Source organism: Sceloporus occidentalis, unplaced genomic scaffold (assembly GCF_023333645.1).
Source record: "Sceloporus occidentalis isolate IW3139 unplaced genomic scaffold, rSceOcc1.0.p SCAF_43, whole genome shotgun sequence".
Lineage (NCBI taxonomy): Eukaryota > Metazoa > Chordata > Lepidosauria > Squamata > Phrynosomatidae > Sceloporus > Sceloporus occidentalis.
The window spans coordinates 6,092,501-6,114,293 of NW_028317023.1; the positions used below are offsets into that span (position 1 = coordinate 6,092,501).

At 38.4% G+C, this 21,793-nt stretch overlaps 4 non-coding genes across 4 annotated transcripts; all 4 read right to left on the minus strand.

Annotated features, from left to right (window-relative positions):
- Positions 1-304: 304 nt before the first annotated feature.
- Positions 305-376, minus strand: TRNAC-ACA (transfer RNA cysteine (anticodon ACA)). Its single transcript has one exon. It is a non-coding gene; the product is annotated as a tRNA-Cys (tRNA).
- Positions 377-2,968: 2,592 nt separating this feature from the next.
- Positions 2,969-3,040, minus strand: TRNAC-GCA (transfer RNA cysteine (anticodon GCA)). The gene has a single exon. It is a non-coding gene; the product is annotated as a tRNA-Cys (tRNA).
- Positions 3,041-4,287: 1,247 nt separating this feature from the next.
- TRNAC-GCA (transfer RNA cysteine (anticodon GCA)) lies at positions 4,288-4,359 on the minus strand. Its single transcript has one exon. It is a non-coding gene; the product is annotated as a tRNA-Cys (tRNA).
- Positions 4,360-6,084: 1,725 nt separating this feature from the next.
- Positions 6,085-6,156, minus strand: TRNAC-GCA (transfer RNA cysteine (anticodon GCA)). The gene has a single exon. It is a non-coding gene; the product is annotated as a tRNA-Cys (tRNA).
- Between the last annotated feature and the right edge of the window lie 15,637 nt (positions 6,157-21,793).

Sequence of the window (21,793 nt, forward strand, 5' to 3'; positions counted from 1 at the left end):
TCTACTACATTTTTATTGGTCATTTAATTTGGTCTCTGAGCCTACTACATGTGATCTTTTCAATTTAAAATAGATAAGAGCTCTATATCTTTATACTACTACATGTGATCTTTTCAATATAAAATTGATAAGACCTCTGTATCTTTATACCTTCTAGCGGCCTTTGAACCTTGTTCTGTGAATCATATGACCCTAAATTGATTTGCTCATGATTCTTTTCTATGCCTGTTTATTCTTTGTGGTCCACAGCTGATACGAAGATCATTTTGATTCTCTGAGACTCAATTAAAAGTACACAGAAAACAGGGGGCACCCGGATTTGAACCAAGGACCTCTCGATCTGTGGTCAAATGCTCTACCACTGAGATATACCCCCGTTGGCATGGCTGTGCTTGGATACCAGGGTTCATTTTTATTTTTAGGCTCAGATTATTATGCTTGTAAGTTTTAATGGGAAATTTTGTTTTTCTTGGTCATTTAATTTGATCTCTGAGTTGTTTGATCCTGTTTCTTTTTGAAATTAAGAGGATCTTTGACTCTTCTTACCTTACGATGTAATCAATGGTGAAAAGCAGCTGACCTAAAGGAAAAGAGGCCCCATGGGGTAAAGCTCATGGTCTAACCCTAAGAATAAAGATTGTACAAACTAAATTTCCCATTAAAACTTACAAAAAGATTGCACAAACACAGAGGCTGCTCCAATTTGAGGGAAATCGCAATCTACATTAGATAGATCTACTAAATTTTTTTTGGTCATTTAATTTGGTCTCTGAGCCTACTACATGTGATATGAAGATCATTTTGATTCTCTGAGACTCAATTAAAAGTACACAGGAAACAGGAGGCACCCGGATTTAAACCAAGGACCTCTTGATCTACAGAGGCAGCTCCAATTTGAGGGAAATCGCAATCTACATTAGATAGATCTACTACATTTTTCTTGGTCATTTAATTTGGACTCTGAGCCTACTACATGTAATCTTTTCAATTAAAAATTGATAAGACCTCCGTATCTTTGTACTACTACATGTGATCTTTTCAATTTAAAATTGATAAGATCTCCATATCTTTATACCTTCTAGCGGCTTTTGAACCTTGTTCTGTGAATCATATGACCCTAATTTGATTTGGACCTGATTCTTCTCTATGCCTGTTTATTCTTTGTGGTACACAGCTGATACGAAGATCATTTTGATTCTCTGAGACTCAATTAAAAGTACAGAGGAAACAGGAGGCACCCGGATTTGAACCAAGGACCTCTCGATGTCCAGTCAAATGCTCTACCACTGACCAAAACCCCTGTTGGCATTGTTCTGCTGAGATACTAGGGTTCGTTTTTATTTTTATGCTCAGATTTTTATGCTAATAAGATTTAATGGGAAATTTAGTTTTTCTTGGTCATTTAATTTGATCTCTGAGTCGTTGGATCCTGTTTCTTTCTGAAATTAAGAGGATCTTTGGCTCTTCTTACCTTACAATGTAATCAATATTGAGAAGCAGCTGACCTAAAGGAAAAGAGACTACATGGGGTAAAGCTGATGGTCTAACCCTAAGAATAAAGATTGCACAAACTAAATTTCCCATTAAAACTTATAAAAAGACTGCACAAACACTGAGGTTGCTCCAGTTTGAGGGAAATCGCAATCTACATTAGATAGATCTACTACATTTTTCTTGGTCATTTAATTTGGACTCTGATCCTACTACATGTGATCTTTTCAATTAAAAATTGATAAGACCTCAGTGTCTTTATACCTTCTAGCGGCCTTTGAACCTTGTTCTGTGAATCATATGACCCTAATTGGATTTGGACCTGATTCTTTTCTATGCCTGTTTATTCTTTGTGGTCCACAGCTGATAGGAAGATCATTTTGATTCTCTGAGACTCAATTAAAAGTACACAGGAAACAGGGGGCACCCGGATTTGAACCAAGGACCTCTCGATCAGCAGTCGAATGCTGCTGAGATACCAGGGTTCGTTTTTATTTTTAGGCTCAGATTTTTATGCTTTTAAGATTTAATGGGAAATTTCGTTTTTCTTGGTCATTTAATTTAGTCTCTGAGCGTACTACATGTGATCTTTTCAATTTAAAATTGATAAGACCTCCGTATCTTTATACCTTCTAGCGGCTTTTGAAACTTGTTCTGTGAATCATATGACCCTAATTTGATTTGGACCTGATTCTTCTCTATGCCTGTTTATTCTTTGTGGTCCACAGCTGATACGAAGATCATTTTGATTCTCTGAGACTCAATTAAAAGTACAGAGGAAACTGGGGGCACCCGGATTTGAACCAAGGACCACTCGATGTCTAGTCGAATGCTCTACCACTGACCAAAACCCGTGTTGGCATTGTTCTGCTGAGATACTAGGGTTCGTTTTTATTTTTATGCTCAGATTTTTATGCTCAGATTTTTATGCTAATAAGATTTAATGGGAAATTTACTTTTTCTTGGTCATTTAATTTGATCACTGAGTTGTTTGATCCTGTTTCTTTTTGAAATTAAGAGGATCTTTGGCTCTTCTTACCTTACAATGTAATCAATATTGAGAAGCAGCTGACCTAAAGGAAAAGAGACTACATGGGGTAAAGCTGATGGTCTAACCCTAAGAATAAAGATTGCACAAACTAAATTTCCCATTAAAACTTATAAAAAGACTGCACAAACACTGAGGTTGCTCCAGTTTGAGGGAAATCGCAATCTACATTAGATAGATCTACTACATTTTTCTTGGTCATTTAATTTGGACTCTGATCCTACTACATGTGATCTTTTCAATTAAAAATTGATAAGACCTCAGTGTCTTTATACCTTCTAGCGGCCTTTGAACCTTGTTCTGTGAATCATATGACCCTAATTGGATTTGGACCTGATTCTTTTCTATGCCTGTTTATTCTTTGTGGTCCACAGCTGATACGAAGATCATTTTGATTCTCTGAGACTCAATTAAAAGTACACAGGAAACAGGGGGCACCCGGATTTGAACCAAGGACCTCTTGATCTGCAGTTGAATGCTCTACCACTGAGCTATACCCCTGTTGGCATGGCTGTGCTTGGATACCAGGGTTCATTTTTAGGCTCACATTATTATGCTTGTAAGTTTTATTGGGAAATTTAGTTTTTCTTGGTCATTTAATTTGATCTCTGAGTCGTTTGATCCTGTTTCTTTTTGAAATTAAGAGGATCTTTGGCTCTTCTTACCTTATGATGTAATCAATGGTGAAAAGCAGCTGACCTAAAGGAAAAGAGGCCCCATGGGGTAAAGCTCATGGTCTAACCCTAAGAATAAAGATTGTACAAACTAAATTTCCCATTAAAACTTACAAAAAGATTGCACAAACACAGAGGCTGCTCCAATTTGAGGGAAATCGCAATCTACATTAGATAGATCTACTAAATTTTTCTTGGTCATTTAATTTGGTCTCTGAGCCTACTACATGTGATATGAAGGTCATTTTGATTCTCTGAGACTCAATTAAAAGCATACAGGAAACAGGAGGCACCCGGATTTAAACCAAGGACCTCTTGATCTACAGTCGAACGCTCTACCACTGAGTTATACCCCAGTTGGCATTGTTCTGCTGAGATACCAGGGTTCGTTTTTATTTTTAGGCTTAGATTTTTATGCTTGGAAAAGAGGCTTCATGGGGTACAAAAAATTTGCACAAACACAGAGGCAGCTCCAATTTGGGGGAAATCGCAATCTACATTAGATAGATCTACTACATTTTTCTTGGTCATTTAATTTGGACTCTAAGCCTACTACATGTGATCTTTTCAATTAAAAATTGATAAAACCTCTGTATCTTTGTACTACTACATGTGATCTTTTCAATTTAAAATTGATAAGATCTCCATATCTTTATACCTTCTAGCGACTTTTGAACCTTGTTCTGTGAATCATAACAAGCTGATGGTCTAACCCTAAGAATAAAGATTGCACAAACTAAATTTCCCATTAAAACTTACAAAAAGACTGCACAAACACGGAGGTTGCTCCAGTTTGAGGGAAATCGCAATCTACATTAGATAGATCTACTACATTTTTCTTGGTCATTTAATTTGGACTCTGAGCCTACTACATGTGATCTTTTCAATTAAAAATTGATAGGACCTCAGTGTCTTTATACCTTCTAGCGGCCTTTGAACCTTGTTCTGTGAATTATATGACCCTAATTTGATTTGCTCCTGATTCTTTTCTATGCCTGTTTATTCTTTGTGGTCCACAGCTGATACGAAGATCATTTTGATTCTCTGAGACTCAATTAAAAGTACACAGGAAACAGGGGGCACCCGGATTTGAATCAAGAACCTCTCGATGTGCAGTCGAATGCTCTACCACTGAGCTATACCCCCGTTGGCATTGTCCTACTGAGATACCAGGATTTGTTTTTATTTTTAGACTCAGATTTTTATGCTTGTAAGTTTTAATGGGAAATTTAGTTTTTATTGGTCATTTAATTTGATCTCTGAGTTGTTTGATCCTGTTTCTTTTTGAAATTAAGAGGATCTTTGGCTCTTCTTACCTTACGATGTAATCAATGGTGAAAAGCAGCTGACCTAAAGGAAAAGAGGCTCCATGGGGTAAAGCTCATGGTCTAACCCTAAGAATAAAGATTGTACAAACTAAATTTCCCATTAAAACTTACAAAAAGATTGCACAAACACAGAGGCTGCTCCAATTTGAGGGAAATCGCAATCTACATTAGATAGATCTACTAAATTTTTCTTGGTCATTTAATTTGGTCTCTGAGCCTACTACATGTGATATGAAGATCATTTTGATTCTCTGAGACTCAATTAAAAGTACACAGGAAACAGGAGGCACCCGGATTTAAACCAAGGACCTCTGGATCTACAGTCGAATGCTCTACCACTGAGTTATACCCCAGTTGGAATTGTTCTGCTGAGATACCAGGGTTCGTTTTTATTTTTAGGCTTAGATTTTTATGCTTGGAAAAGAGGCTTCATGGGGTACAAAAAATTTGCACAAACACAGAGGCAGCTCCAATTTGAGGGAAATCGCAATCTACATTAGATAGATCTACTACATTTTTCTTGGTCATTTAATTTGGACTCTGAGCCTACTACATGTGATCTTTTCAATTAAAAAGTGATAAAACCTCCGTATCTTTGTACTACTACATGTGATCTTTTCAATTTAAAATTGATAAGATCTCCATATCTTTATACCTTCTAGCGGCTTTTGAACCTTGTTCTGTGAATCATATGACCCTAATTTGATTTGGACCTGATTCTTCTCTATGCCTGTTTATTCTTTGTGGTCCACAGCTGATACGAAGATCATTTTGATTCTCTGAGACTCAATTAAAAGTACAGAGGAAACTGGGGGCACCTGGATTTGAACCAAGGACCTCTCGATGTCCGGTCGAATGCTCTACCACTGACCAAAACCCCTGTTGGCATTGTTCTGCTGAGATACTAGGGTTCGTTTTTATTTTTACGCTCAGATTTTTATGCTAATAAGATTTAATGGGAAATTTAGTTTTTCTTGGTCATTTAATTTGATCTCTGAGTCGTTTGATCCTGTTTCTTTTTGAAATTAAGAGGATCTTTGGCTCTTCTTACCTTACAATGTAATCAATATTGAGAAGCAGCTGACCTAAAGGAAAAGAGACTACATGGGGTAAAGCTGATGGTCTAACCCTAAGAATAAAGATTGCACAAACTAAATTTCCCATTAAAACTTACAAAAAGACTGCACAAACACTGAGGTTGCTCCAGTTTGAGGGAAGTCGCAATCTACATTAGATAGATCTACTACATTTTTATTGGTCATTTAATTTGGTCTCTGAGCCTACTACATGTGATCTTTTCAATTTAAAATAGATAAGAGCTCCATATCTTTATACTACTACATGTGATCTTTTCAATATAAAATTGATAAGACCTCTGTATCTTTATACCTTCTAGTGGCCTTTGAACCTTGTTCTGTGAATCATATGACCCTAATTTGATTTGCTCCTGATTCTTTTCTATGCCTGTTTATTCTTTGTGGTCCACAGCTGATACGAAGATCATTTTGATTCTCTGAGACTCAATTAAAAGTACACAGGAAACAGGGGGCACCCGGATTTGAACCAAGGACCTCTTGAGCTGCAGTCGAATGCTCTACCACTGAGCTATACCCCTGTTGGCATGGCTGTGCTTGGATACCAGGGTTCATTTTTATTTTTAGGCTCACATTATTATGCTTGTAAGTTTTAATGGGAAATTTAGTTTTTCTTGGTCATTTAATTTGATCTCTGAGTCGTTTGATCCTGTTTCTTTTTGAAATTAAGAGGATCTTTGGCTCTTCTTACCTTACGATGTAATCAATGGTGAAAAGCAGCTGACCTAAAGGAAAAGAGGCTCCATGGGGTAAAGCTCATGGTCTAACCCTAAGAATAAAGATTGTACAAACTAAATTTCCCATTAAAACTTACAAAAAGATTGCACAAACACAGAGGCTGCTCCAATTTGAGGGAAATCGCAATCTACATTAGATAGATCTACTAAATTTTTCTTGGTCATTTAATTTGGTCTCTGAGCCTACTTCATGTGATATGAAGATCATTTTGATTCTCTGAGACTCAATTAAAAGTACACAGGAAACAGGAGGCACCCGGATTTAAACCAAGGACCTCTTGATCTACAGTCGAATGCTCTTCCACTGAGTTATACCCCAGTTGGCATTGTTCTGCTGAGATACCAGGGTTCGTTTTTATTTTTAGGCTTAGATTTTTATGCTTGGAAAAGAGGCTTCATGGGGTACAAAAAATTTGCACAAACACAGAGGCAGCTCCAATTTGAGGGAAATCGCAATCTACATTAGATAGATCTACTACATTTTTCTTGGTCATTTAATTTGGACTCTGAGCCTACTACATGTGATCTTTTCAATTAAAAAATGATAAGATCTCCATATCTTTATACCTTCTAGCGGCTTTTGAACCTTGTTCTGTGAATCATAACAAGCTGATGGTCTAACCCTAAGAATAAAGATTGCACAAACTAAATTTCCCATTAAAACTTACAAAAAGATTGCACAAACACAGAGGCTGCTCCAATTTGAGGGAAATCGCAATCTACATTAGATAGATCTACTAAATTTTTCTTGGTCATTTAATTTGGTCTCTGAGCCTACTACATGTGATATGAAGATCATTTTGATTCTCTGAAACTCAATTAAAAGTACAGCGGAAACTGGGGGCACCCGGATTTGAACCAAGGACCTCTCGATGTCCAGTCGAATGCTCTACCACTGACCAAAACCCCTGTTGGCATTGTTCTGCTGAGATACTAGGGTTCGTTTTTATTTTTAGGCTCAGATTTTTATGCTTGTAAGTTTTAATGGGAAATTAAATTTTTCTTGGTCAATTAATTTGATCTCTGAGTCGTTTGATCCTGTTTCTTTTTGAAATTAAGAGGATCTTTGGCTCTTCTTACCTTACAATGTAATCAATGGTGAGAAGCAGCTGACCTAAAGGAAAAGAGGCTCCATGGGGTAAAGCTGATGGTCTAACCCTAAGAATAAAGATTGCACAAACTAAATTTCCCATTAAAACTTACAAAAAGATTGCACAAACACAGAGGCTGCTCCAATTTGAGGGAAATCGCAATCTACATTAGATAGATCTACTACATTTTTCTTGGTCATTTAATTTGGTCTCTGAGTCGTTTGATCCTGTTTCTTTTTGAAATTAAGAGGATCTTTGGCTCTTCTTACTTTACGATGTAATCAATGGTGAGAAGCAGCTGACCTAAAGGAAAAGAGGCTCCATGGGGTAAAGCTGATGGTCTAACCCTAGGAATAAAGATTGCACAAACTAAATTTAATGGGAAATTTAGTTTTTCTTGGTCATTTAATTTGGTCTCTGAGTCTACTACATGTGATCTTTTCAAATTAAAATAGATAAGACCTCCGTATCTTTATACTACTACATGTGATCTTTTCAATTTAAAATTGATAAGACCTCCGTATCTTTATACCTTCTAGCGGCCTTTGAGCCTAATTTGATTTGGACCTGATTCTTTTCTATTACTGTTTATTCTTTGTGGGCCACAGCTAATATGAAGATCATTTTGATTCTCTGAGACTCAAATAAAAGTACCCAGGAAACAGGGAGCACCCAGATTCGAACCAAGGACCTCTTGATCTGCAGTCGAATGCTCTATTACTGAGTCATACCCCCATTGGCATGGCTTTGTTGTGATACCAGGATTTGTTTTTATTTTTAGGCTGAGTTTTTGATAAGTTTTAATGGGAAATTTAGTTTTTCTTGGGCATTTAATTTGGTCTCTGAATCGTGTGATCCTATTTGTTTTTTAAATTAAGGGGATCTTTGAACTTTCTTACCCCAATTTAACCATCAAACCATATATTTTTGAAAACTTCTAGACACCCCAAGGTATTTCAGGTGCTGGTATTTTAACCCTTTCCATGCACTAATTATACTACCACCCTTTGTCAAACTTTGTGGTAGTAATTTAGTTTGTGTTTTTTGTCATAAAAATTGTACTTCAGGTATGGATTTACAGCTCCTGGTGTATTTTACCAATATGTGTTCAGCAGCATCTCCCAAATACAGTGATACCCCACATGCACAGGTTTGTCGGGTTGTTTGGGAGGTAAAACGCCACATTTAGGAAGTGCGCATTTTACCTTGAAACTTTGAGATCTGGTCCCACTGCCCCATGTGCTAAGTGGGCCATCTTTGAAGCCAGCTTATTCCATTCACCCCATAGAACAATATATTTTTGAAAACTAGGCACCCTAGGGTATTTCAAATGGTGGCATTTTATCCCTCTCCATGCACTAATTCTGTCACCAGCCTTTGCCAAAGTGTGTGGTAGTATTTTTTTAATTGTTTTATCACACAAATTGTACTTCAGATGTGAATTTACAGCTCCTGTTATATGTCACTGTCACACAACACCCCAATGTGTGTTCAGCTCTTGAGTGCAGTAATACTCCACATGCATGGGTTTGTCTGGTGTTTGGGGGCTAAAAGGCCACATTTGGGAAGTGCGCTTTTTTTTGGCCATTTTGGTCAGTCCGTGCCTATGCAGCCTGGCCACTCCAATTTACCCCATCAAACCATTTTTTTTTTAAAGTAGACACCCCTTGGGTATTTGAAGTGATTTTATTTTAACTCTTTCCATGTCAAGATTTTTGGGAAAATACAGCGCTAATTTTAGCACTTGCTCATAATAATAAACTTTATTTTTTTAATATTTTTGTTCTTTTTTTTACATTTTGCTGGAACTGGATAGTTCCCCTGATGGTGACATCACTGTATAATTACTTTTAAATGTTACCACATTTTTTTATTTTAGCTATTTTTTTATCTTTTTTTCCATATTTCATTTATTATTTTTAAAATATTTTACTAATCACATTGTGATTAGAAAGCTGGGCTCCATTGACTTGCATGGTTGAATGCAGTACCTATATTCCACCTGCAAGGGGAGCCAGAGTTCTCAAGAGGGTCTCGACAGACCGTCTTGGAAATTTTTCCAACCTTGCTATTTATTTTTTTTTAAGGATGCGCCACCATCTTGCGAGTGGCGAAATCACTTTCAGTGGCGAGTCAAGGCTATCGAGGCATTTCATCGGCACCATTGACGTTTAGGAGGCGATCGTTGATATCTTGTCCAAAGTGCGGTGAGGAGGATTTGAATAAATCTCACTGAATTAATTACGCTTTATACAAGACCAGCCAAGCTCTTTATGCATAGGCAGCTCACTACGGTTGGACTGCAATAATGTACTTGAGGATGGACCCCATGGAATTTTGGAGCAACAGGAGATAGGGCCCCAGGAACATGCTTCACCAACTCTCCTGGTTAATAGTGACGTCCTCGGAAGTTGTATTCATCCATTCATTGTTAATTATTTGAAGTTTGGAGTTGTTTTTTGATGCCAACTTGTAATAACCATGTTGTGTGGTGTAGCCCTGCTCAGTTTCCAATCTCTCACTAACGCGGCTGGAAACGTAGACATTTGTATGAACGCTTTTTTTTTTTTACCGCATATTCGTATTGTTGCTTCGACATGAAGATCGCGTTATATCACTCTTAACTAGACAGGCAACTGATTGTAAGTGAATATATCCCGTGTTAGCTGTGGATTACATCTGGTTTAAAAAAACAACAAAAAAAAAAAAAACAAAGGACGAAGACCTTGCTTCGTAACTAACATATCATTTTTACCATTCTAAAAGAGCTGTACCGGATGACTACCACAGCGTGGTATCGTTAATATTAAGCGCGCCCTGTGACTGTCAACGTTGAAGTGACACGCCTCCACAGTGGGTTACCTAGGAGATAGAATTGGCGACGCCCCTTAATGTTTGCTTGTCCCGTCCCTCCGCATTCCATACCTGCATTAGTTCCCTTCCCTTTCTATAACCAAAACCCGTCCCTTGTTATTGGCTCTTTGTCCTGTCATTAATCGAAACCACCTATCTTTAATGTTGTCATTGGATAACGCATTCTGTCGTTCAAGTCTCAGTTACCGAGGTAACATCACCGCGCCGAAAGAGTGGGCCGGTGTTGGCGCAGAGGGGCGTAGAAGGTGGGTGGGATTTGGGTAGTGGCTAGAAGGAAAAGGGACGGACTCCTTTTTTTTTTTTATTCGTTTTCTGGTGGCATTGACTCGCTGTCCCGATAGGAAAGCAGCGACAGACGAGCGGAGCAGGAGGTGGGGAAAGCATCCCAGACAGAGCACGGCGGAGGAGAGGTGAGAGACACAGTCAACAGGAGACGGGCTTCCCTTCCTCCTACCCCAAGCAGGGCTCGGGGATCCCCACCTTAACGCATTCTGGAAATTCCATCTAGGTACCCCCCCCCCCCTCTTATTGGGCATCTCCTAGAATCATACTCTGATTTTACCACCTCCCCCTGTGCTATGGGGCCATCAGACAGCATCTCATTGCCCTGGTTCCCAGTGATCCCTTCTCTCCAATCTGCGATCGCTGTTTGACACTAATTACGATGCTGTCACGCTAATCACTGTCATTATCTTGGTTATTTATGGTTGCCTTTCTGCATTCCCTTTGCATATCAGCTGCATCAGAGCCCACCCAGGCATAAAATTCATTGCAATGGCCTGACTAGTTATGAGATTATATGCTGTGCATCTCCCACCACCTTTTTGTGTTTACTCTTGAAGCTGCTGGTAAGTATTTGTGTTTATTTAAATACCTGCCATTTTGCCAACCTGTCTTTTGGTGGAGAAATGTGCTATTTTTCAGCATTGGAAGATGCTGTTCTCTCTTCTCTCTGGTGGGTGATGCTGGCTTTTTTTTCCCGGTGAGCATGCATGGCCATTTATATGTTGCTTGGTCTAGGATGGTCTGCTATGTTATGTTTTTGTCAAGGAGTTACAAAAATAAAAACAATCGTATGTTGGCTTTTTAGATTCTTTATTATGTTGAAATTATTTTTTGTGTTCCTGGATCTTAATTTACCTAATGACTTGGCTTTACATTCCGCATCTGACTAAATATATCTTGCGCTTTTTATAAACCTGGTTTATGTCATAATAACTACAAGAGGTAACTAAACCTGTATCACGCATACATTCCAACCATATTTCCAACATACCTTTCCCTTTTGATAGCTACACAGGGTTGAAGAACTCTTTGTTTAGATTTTATTTCAACGTTTCCTATTTTTTTTATATATTATTTTGTTGTTCTGTATTAAGAAAAGTGTTTTTGTGTTTTCTTTAAGAAAACTATACTAGTATGATAAATGTCATAATTATATTAGTATTATATATTGTCTAACTACAAATAACTTTTTTTTTTAACTTTCCTTGAAAACGGATGTGACCATTGGATTTGTGCGAAGGAATAATTGCCATTGCCTCTTTTGAATTTTTTAAAATCAGAATATATATATATATATATATATATATATATATATATATATATATATATTCTGATTTGTACATATGCCGGTTGTTTCCATCACAGAAACTGTAAACTTTAAGAATAACTATATTCATATATATTAAGAATATATATATATATTAGTTATGATCTATATAATAACTATATCATAATAATTTACCCCAATGATAATTGGGGGTTCTATATTATGCGTTGGCATTACATAAAGTATGTGGTGTACAGAAAGTTGTTGGGACTTTTAATGGCGATGGGCTGGATCTAAATACACAGCGATGTAGGGTTTGCATAAAAATATGCTCTGAGAGTTCGTATTGATTTAAAAAAAAAATTTCATCAATTAACCAAGGTTAGTGCATCTGCACATGACAGGTGAATTTGGCCCTGAACTGTTTGTAATACTGGAGATCAGAAATGCTTTTAGGATATCTGTTAAGCGAATATATTATAAAATGTCTGGTTGGCACTTATACCTAGGTTTGGTTATTTTAAGCTTTTATATATTTGCAATAATTGCCTTTTAGTACCTTAGAGGAGGAGATTTTTGATGTGGTTACCAAACCTTAAAGGACAGTCTGACATTTAGGAAAGGTTTGTGCACCAATGCCTCCTCCGTCGACTTTATTTTGCACCATTGATTGACATCTTATAGCAGCCAATCAGTAGCAGGAAAGCTTTCTCATTGGAATCAGGAGAGCTTTCTGCTCATGTGCCAAGGGGTTGGAATGGGAGTTGGGTTCACCTGGGCGCAGGTAGCAGGAGATCTCCTCCAAACCAACAAGGGTGGCGGGTTGATAAAGAGGCAAATGCAAATTAGGATATTCTGCAAAATCTCTACATGCATTTGCAAGGGGGACCACATGAACATGTAAAGAGACCCCTCCGCTATCTGAGCATTGGACTGCTTTGTAATCATTTGATTGTCATAGATATGAGCAACGCTGTGGGATGTGTAGGAAACCCCACGCACAAGCATTGGTCATTGCGTCTCCGTCATAGCACTTTCCATCTGTTTATAAAGATTTCTACACTAACCATCTTCAAGTAAATAAAAGTAGCATCTACCCATAGCGCAAAAAAATTGGGGCATTTATGTTCAATTCTAGCTATGCTGCAATATAATATGTTGAAAAATGTACGTGTTTTTATTAAGTAGAGCAGGGTAACCTACCGTTGATATGATTTAGTCCTTTACCCTCTTGCTAGAGGAGAATTGATTAAGAGCTGCTTAGCAGTGCCTGTGTATGGGGAGTAGAGCGGTAATAGGAAACTTAAAAAGTATTTGTAAAAACACTATTTATTTTGCTCTAACAAATATTGTATTCACTGATGCCTGGAACAAAACATGCATTCAATTTGAATCCCTGTGTAATTTTGTGTTGGAAAATTATTTTACACGATTCTGAACAAAATAAGGGAAAACATTTCTAGCTCCTTTTCTTTTTTTCAGTATTAAGCACAGAAATCATGACGGCTTCAATTATTTCTTTTCAGTTACATATGTTCTTGGCAGCAGAATTATAGATTACATGCATATGCCTGCATTTGCCATGAGTCATTTGGTTTATGGCTTTCTGGCTTCAATGTGAGAAGTTGTCATCTGCGTCTTTAATTAGAATTCTGTAATTAATGCGGTTGAGGTACTAAGCATTTGTCCACTTTATTGCCCTAAAATAATATATTTTAGACTTTAGGATCATTACTTTACGAAAGATTTGCCTTTAATGATTTTATGCAGTTTTTATGTCTTGGTAGAGATTAAACAAAAAAAGGGATTTTAGTACAAAGTCTTGTCAACTTTACGCTGACCACTTTTAAACCTTTGCACCGGAAGGACATTCTAGATGTATCCACGTTTCATTTAATGTTTTTGTGGACTGGATTCTAATTATCATTGAAGCATTTCTGTGTTTCTTTATTTTATCCCCTTCACTCACGCCTCTTTATTCACTAAAAGTGGACAATTAAATTGACAACTTATGCCTTGCCTATCAATTTATAGAGAAAAACTTTGTAGCATAAGGGGAGACTGAGGGGGCAATTAGAAATATGAAAACAGGACATTTTTTAGATGTATGGCTTTTTTGTAAATTGGATACATTTGTTAGCCAGTGTGTTCATAATTTTTTTTACAGCCTAAGAGAAATGGTTATTTTGTCCAAAATGTATAAACCTTTAATTACTAAAATATGTTGTTTTTTTTTTCCTTTGTTTCAAATACCACTGACATGGCTTCTTAAATATCTTTCTGGAACACTGTTGGTTAGATCACAGACTGTTGGTGGCCCTTGTAGACTCTAATCACAAGAAACAGTCTGTTTGTGAAATCATGGCCTAGCATTTGATGTCTAGTTGTACCGTATTGGCTCGAATATAGGCCACACTTTTCCCCCCACTTTAAGTCTTTAAAGTGGGGGTGCGGCCTATATTCGGGGTCTAGCGCCGGGCAGGCAGCAGAGTTAGGATACAGATCCCCCGCAGCGGTGCAGGGGACCTGCATCCTACTCTCTGATACGCTCAGACAGCCTCACCTGCCAGCACTTCCCACGGGGGGAGTGCCGGCACGGGAGATTGTCTAAGCGCATCGTGCAGACGTTCACCGGCAGCAGCGATGCACGTAAACAGCCTCCGCTGCCGGCACGTCTGCACGATGTGCTTTAACAAACTCCCTTGCCGGGAATTCCCAGGGGGGAGTCCTGGCAAGGGAGATTGTTAAAGCACATCGTGCAGACGTGCCGGCAGCGGAGGTTGTTTACGCGCATCGCCGCAGCAGGTGAACGTCCGCACAATGCGTTTTACCCCTGCCCCCAAGACTTACCAGAGCAGACTCCCGACTGTCTTGCGGGGCCGACGGGGGACATCTAAGAAATACGCGTATACAACTTCCGGTGCCGGCACATCCGCTGAGTGCCAGCACCGGAAGTTGTATACGCGTATTGCGTAGATGTCCCCCGCCGGCCCCGCAAGACACCCGGGAGTCTGCTCTGGTAAGTCGGGGGGGGCAGAGTGGCAGCATATGTCGGGGGGGGAGGACAGTGGCAGCATATGTCGGGGGGGGGACAGTGGCAGCATATCTCGGGGGGGGGCAGTGGCAGCATATCCCGGGGGGGAGGGCAGTGGCAGCATATCTCGGGGGGGAGGACAGTGGCAGCATATCTCGGGGGGGAAAGAGTGGCAGCATATCTCGGGGGGGGCAGAGTGGCAGCATATCTATGAAAAAAACTTTTTCTTTAAAAAAAAGCACCAAACTTTTAGGGTGCGGCCTATATACGGGGGCGGCTTATATCCGAGCCAATACGGTAATTAACTTTGTGACAACAATGTCAGTTCCATTATAGTTCAGTATACAAAAGCTTTGACACTGTTGTATCAGATGCAAAGTCCAGTAGGGCATGACATTAAGATGTGCCTTGTGCTGACATTTTAGGTTCATACACTGTCCCATTGGCATACCTTAATCTGTGAAAACAGAGAAAGGTACCTCATTGTGTCATGGAAAATAATAATAATGGAGTCCTGAAGGACTGATATTCTACAACATGACAATGAAACCGCTTAACTATTTGTCAGTTTGATTCCCAGTCACTCCCAGAAATGTGGGTTGTATGTCTCTTCTTAGTAGTGGCAGCACAATCAGAGTCTTAATCTTAAATTGAGACATTTGTTATGCACTCCTGAAGAGATCTAGAACTCTGTACTGTTTAACATTAAATAATAATAACATACAGACTTTGAACTTCTTTATGATAACTCATTTAGTGGTATGGGTCTGCAGGTTTGTTTTTAGGATCTGATTCACAAAACACATTTTTAGTGTTTCAGTCAATTAAACTTGATCCGTCACCTAAGAGGACTTTATACTATTCAGCTGACTACCGATTTAGTTATATGGCTAATAGATTGTATGCTTGCGTGAGCAGACTGTTTTGTACCAGTACAACTTAGCCTGTCTTATTCTTAATGTTCCTGCTAATTTTCACCACCCCTCTGGAGGAGCAGCTGAGCTTAATGTTGTAACTATTAGTATTATTATTATTCATTTTATTCTTCTGGTTTCCGATCATTAAAAGTAATGTTACTACTAATTCCCTTCTATTTAACTCAGCACACATTCTTTCCCATGGGAACATGAGTCAATTTTCCTAATACATACCAAACCGGATAGTAAAAGTAACAAAAAACATAAAACTGGTCAAAGCCTTTTGTGCAAGCATTATATATGTTGTGGATTGTACATGAAGCCCATGTAGCCCAAGGTAAGAACAAATAATAAGCTGCTAAATCCAATAGCTGTGATATAGAAACAAAATATAGGTAATTCCACAACTATGCCAACTTTTCTGCATTTTTATTTTCTATGATCGCTTTTAGTGATTGAGTAGAGGGAACCCAGCAGTGCCATGACGTGTGAGATACGTGTCACATATTTGCATATCACCACATACTTGTTTGGCACTGAAAAGTTGAAAGGATCAGTTCCCTAACTTTTTTTTTTTCCTTAAAACCATTTCTTACCAAAGGCAGAAAGGAGGGCCAGATCTTATGGGTACTACAGTTGATCCCAGCCAAATGACAGACACACTTGCTAATGTTTAAATTGACAAGATAACAATGTCATATATAAAAACAGAAGTTTATTATGCACACCAGGGTATTTTGATGAAATTAACAGATTTATAGATCCTTTTAAACTTCTATGCTAACTTTGATTCAGCCTTTCGAAAATAATGTATTTCCAGTAACTTTTTGTTTCTGAAAAATGTATGTTGATAGATTTCTGTCAAATTCATACGTATCCAATTAACATACGCATAAGCTTGATGAACAGGATTCTCTCTAATATGAATCTTGGGAGAGCATCCAATACTATATTATACTGCTGACAAAAAATAAATGTGATTACTTTGGAGCCAAAAGCTCTTGGGATGCTAAGAAAAATAGAAAGTGCATACATTAAGGGTATCATTAAAGAAAAGCCCGTCATACAGCTTGAATAACAGCAGTATTATGAACGAATCTACCCATTGATTCATTTACTTATTTATAGCATTTGTAAGTCAGGTTCAACGAAAATACAGGAATTCAGCCTAAACGGAATTCTGAAATTTGGTTCATTTTAAACGTTGGCTCAAATGCATCACTTTTATATAGTTTTAATTGTTAGAGGACCACCGTGAAATTTTTTATTGCCTCTTTGCTATCTGGATTGTAAACTCATTTTAGCGGGGCCCTCCTTACTACTCCTAACCTCTTGTTTCCGTAAGTCAAATTGTTACGTTTTATATACTACTCATTATGTCCTGTTTACCCATTTTACAGCGCTGCAGAATATGATGGTGCTATATAAAACAATAAATAATATCAAGCTGTATCAGGGCTCGACAAATCCCAGGCGCCAGGTCGCCATGGCGACAGAGAATTTTGTCCTGGCGCCTAGGTTTTGTCAGCCTCTTACATCCAGAAAAAATTGTGGATGTAAGAGGCTGAGTCACCACACGGGGGCGCTGCTGCTGCTGTCTGCCCAGGAGTCTGGGCAGACAGCACAACCACACAGAGCCCAGCCCCGAGCCTGAGATCACTCCCACGGAGTGATCCTGTAGGCTGAAAACACGGTTGCTGGAAAACCAGCAATCGTGTTTTCAGCTGCCACAGGCAGCTTCATGTAAGGGGGTTGTGTGTCTGACCCAACACCCCCCTGCTGCCTGATCGCTCCATGAGAGCGACAGTGCAGCGTTAACCCCTTCAATGCCGCGATCGGGGCATTTAGGGGTTAATTCCCGTTTTGTACGGGACTCTGCTGCTGGTGGTCTGCCTGGAAGCCCAGGCAGACCAGCAACAGCAAAAACGAGCCCCCACAAGCCCTTTGATGATTCCTGTAGGCATGGAAGCCTACAGTCGTCATCAAAGAGACTCCCCCCTGCAATGGCTGGTCTATAGACCAGCAATTGAGTCCCAGCTGCCAGAGGCAGCTTCAGGGACAGGGGAGAGGGTTCTTTGGTCTCCCCATGAGTGTGGAGACCAGCCCCAACACCCCCCTGCTGCCTGATCGCTCCATGAGAGCGACAGTGCAGCGTTAACCCCTTCAATGCCACAATTGTGTATGACACATTCGTGGCATTCCAGGGGTTAACATTTGTCCCCACAAGCTTGTGGGGACTAAATATCAGTCAATGCTGTGCTCCAATGGAACATCAGCATCGAAAGGGTTAAAAAAAAAAAAAAGGCACTGACCTGAAAGTCCAGGGTGCTTCCAGGTCAAACGCTGTGATTTTAGTAAGTGGGCTATGATGATCAGATCACTCCTGACCAACTGTTAGTTTAAAAAAATCCCGGCTCCTAACTTTTTTACCTGGCGCCTAGATTCACAACAAATTTGTCAAGCCCTGAGCTGTATTATTGTATTTCAGGTATCTAGGTTCAGGAGTTTCTTCGGCAATGAGCCCTAAAATAGAATGGGAAGAAAATGGCTGATTTCAGTGCTGCATCTAAATAGGCCTTACTGAATATTTTTTTTCTGGTTAGTAGACGTATATCTAATAATTTGAGAAATAGCAGTACTATTACAAATTAATAATCAAAATATAAGTTAAAAAGTTTTGTTTTTCTGTGTGTATCTTGTCTGACAGAGCAGTGGATAGAGCGAAACTATGATGTGTTTTTCTGTATTGCATGGAGCAATTTAGATGTGGGAATAGTTATGTGATTGCGGGATTGTCATACATGTGGTGGGGGGGAGTTAGTTGGTAGGAATTTCAGGTGGCAAAGGAATGTAGAACACATGAGACTCTGTTTCAGCAGGCCTATGACAGTCTACATGGTCATCTATAAACATAGGTACACTACTCTGTGACAGATCATTGATGCCAGGCCTACTTTAACCTGGTAAATATCCTTAAACCATAATTGTCAACACTGTTGGCATGGAATAGGCACCAAATAATGCAGCTGGCTTTGGTAACGCAATGCAGCTAATCTGTCCATACATTCTGTATGTATCATACAGCATTGTGGCTTAATTCTGCCCCTGTAAGGCTCTAAACACCAAACACTTACCACATGGTGAAATCTTAATATGCATAGCGCTAACGAGAACGTTAAGGAGAAAGTGGCCAGCATGACAGAAGTTAGACCAAAAAAAAGGGACGCGTAGTTTTCACCTATTTTGTTTAGGACATTCTATTTCTGTCATACCTAATCCAGAGGACAAATAGAAGCATAAAACTTTAAAGGCATTGATCTCTTTTAAAGGTAACGGTTTGTTTTTCAGTGTTTGAAACACAACTCCAAAAAGTTTCCACGGCGAGATAAGAAAAGTGGCTACTACAGTTCAACAGCTGCTAAAGTGCCATTCTATGGTTTGACTAGAAAAGGCCGTTATTCTAGTTAAGTTACAGAGATATGAATCTACTAGCCTTGCAACTTGAGGGTATTTGTTTTTGAATATGATTTAGTTACCTTCTGAGTACTTCTTGGAATTATACATATGTTGTATTTTTGAAAATTATTTTTATCTGTTTTGCTCATATTTATCCAACCACAAGTAATCTTTTCCTGATTGGTTATTCAGTTTCTCCTTTTAATAATTTATAATTGATGCACAAAAAAACCCAATTGTTGGCCCGAGTCAATGAGTTCCCCAGCAGCCAGGTTGAAATCTGTTATTTAGAAAATGCATTTCAAAACAGTTGAATTAGTTTAAATGTATTTAATGCAACATATGCTTTTATGTTCCACTAGTTAATGCATTTAGATCTGCAGGCTACATCAGTTTAGGATACATTGCAGGCCAGTGACTTGAAAGACTGGAGAAGAAACCACAATATTAAATGATCTGTTTTGTAGATTCTTCGAAAATATTATGTTATTTCTCCTTCATCTCTCTGGCTAAAATGTTGTTTGGTAATAATGTAAGATGCAAGGGCATACAAGGCTGCGATTGAGTTGTGGATTAGTTTGGTACATGTTACAGCGACCAGCATATAACCTTGAATACAGGAAGGGCATCCACTTTCTACTGATCCGGCAGATTGGAAATGAATGGCATGCATATTTGTTCAAGATTATTGAGCAATTTAGCTTTCCCTCTAGGCATAGATCCTGCCTAGTGTTTTTTTTTCTTTTTATTTAGGAATGGACATGTCCACTAGTATGACATGACGTTGTTGTTGTTTTTTAATCAAATTATTAACAAACCTGCTCTAAATAACACATTTTCCCTTGTTGAAGGCTATCCTTCCTGCACCATTTCTGATGCACTGGCATTTGAGGGCTACGACTTATTGTCACTCTGGCTGATGAAAGTTGTTTTTTTGTGTTCTCGTATCCATGCACCATGGACTGATCACTACCTAAAAAGCAGTAATTAGATTTTACTTTTTTGCTGGAGAGGCTAAGCTATTAGCATTTCCAAAGAATGAGACAAGTGCTAGGGCAGACCAAAACTGGGACATAAGAGAACTCTTATCATATCTTTTTAACCTTTTATGAAAAAAAATTGAGCAGCTATGGCAATGTTTTATTTTTTGTAGCAATCTTATGACAAATGTGTATAAAACGGGTAACCAAGGAAAATAGATTGTCACTGCGTTTTTGTTTTTATTATCATGTTTGTGTATTGATCACAAGCGTTGGGGAAGGGTGATTGAGGCAATAACGACACAATCAAGAATGAGAAGGCTGGGTGGGAATTGTAGATTCTGGATGGAAGAAAAACATGCCAGTTCCTTTTAAGTTATAATATCTTTTGATATTCAGTTTTCATAGTTGGTCAGTTGCTGAGTTATACATGGAGCAAACTATGCATAACTAATATAATTACTGACCGGACTCATTATCTGGCTCCTCCAAGAACTACTCAGCTATTAACACGTGGAAGCAAAAATATACAAATGCAAGCTTTAGGCAGGTGCGATAAATATGTTTCTAATATTTTACTGATTAATGTAACATTAGTTTGAGTTGCCATAAAAAATCTCCATGCTCATTAATCAGGCTTCCATAATAATTGTTTTATGCTCATTTTCTAAAAGTGCTTTTCCACTTAGACAAAACATTAATTGCACTCTGTAGTATGTTAACCAAATAAACCTTATGAGATCTTTATTTTTAGTCTCTCCTCTGAAGATTTAATCACATAGAAACAACACAGAAACTTTTAGTTTCTATGGCAGCAACCCATCAGCGACAGCTTTTTGTGTTACGCAAGTGTTCCTGGAAAATATGAATGAGGCAACATTTGACATTGTTAAATAATTATTAATTAGCAATGGTCGGAATAATGTTTCTAACGTTGCTTGTAGTTATGAAAGTGTTAAATGTAGCAGAGAGGGTGTAGTTTGCAAGGCACCGAAAAAAGAAGCATTTATTGAGTTTATTAAAAAGTCAAATTACTGTCATTGTTGTCTGCAAATTTACGTTTAAACCAAGATAACCTTGGAGAATGTAACAGGGCATACCTTTATAGTATGCTTGCACCAGAATCACTTTGTATAGTATCTATGGACTGAGTTTGAAAGGTGGCATATCACCATTCAACAGGACTGTTCTGCTTACAAGACTATTTTTCATATCAATCAATTTTTATACACACCTCCAAGTATTTGAATAATTACCAGAGTAGAAGTCATGGTAGCCATTTTTGTTTTTATCCAAACAAAGATAGGATGTGATTAGCCTTTTTTGTATGCACAGTGCATGCCTCGATATGATTAGTACCTTGAATTTCATCTTCATTTTGATCAACTGCAATTACTGTAGAGTCCAGTGCTTCTCAAACTCTGGCATATGTATCCCATGGGATACTTCTAATAGACCAGGGTAGGATTCAAATTTTGATTTATAATGAAATGTTGGTAATTGATGCTAAATTGGGC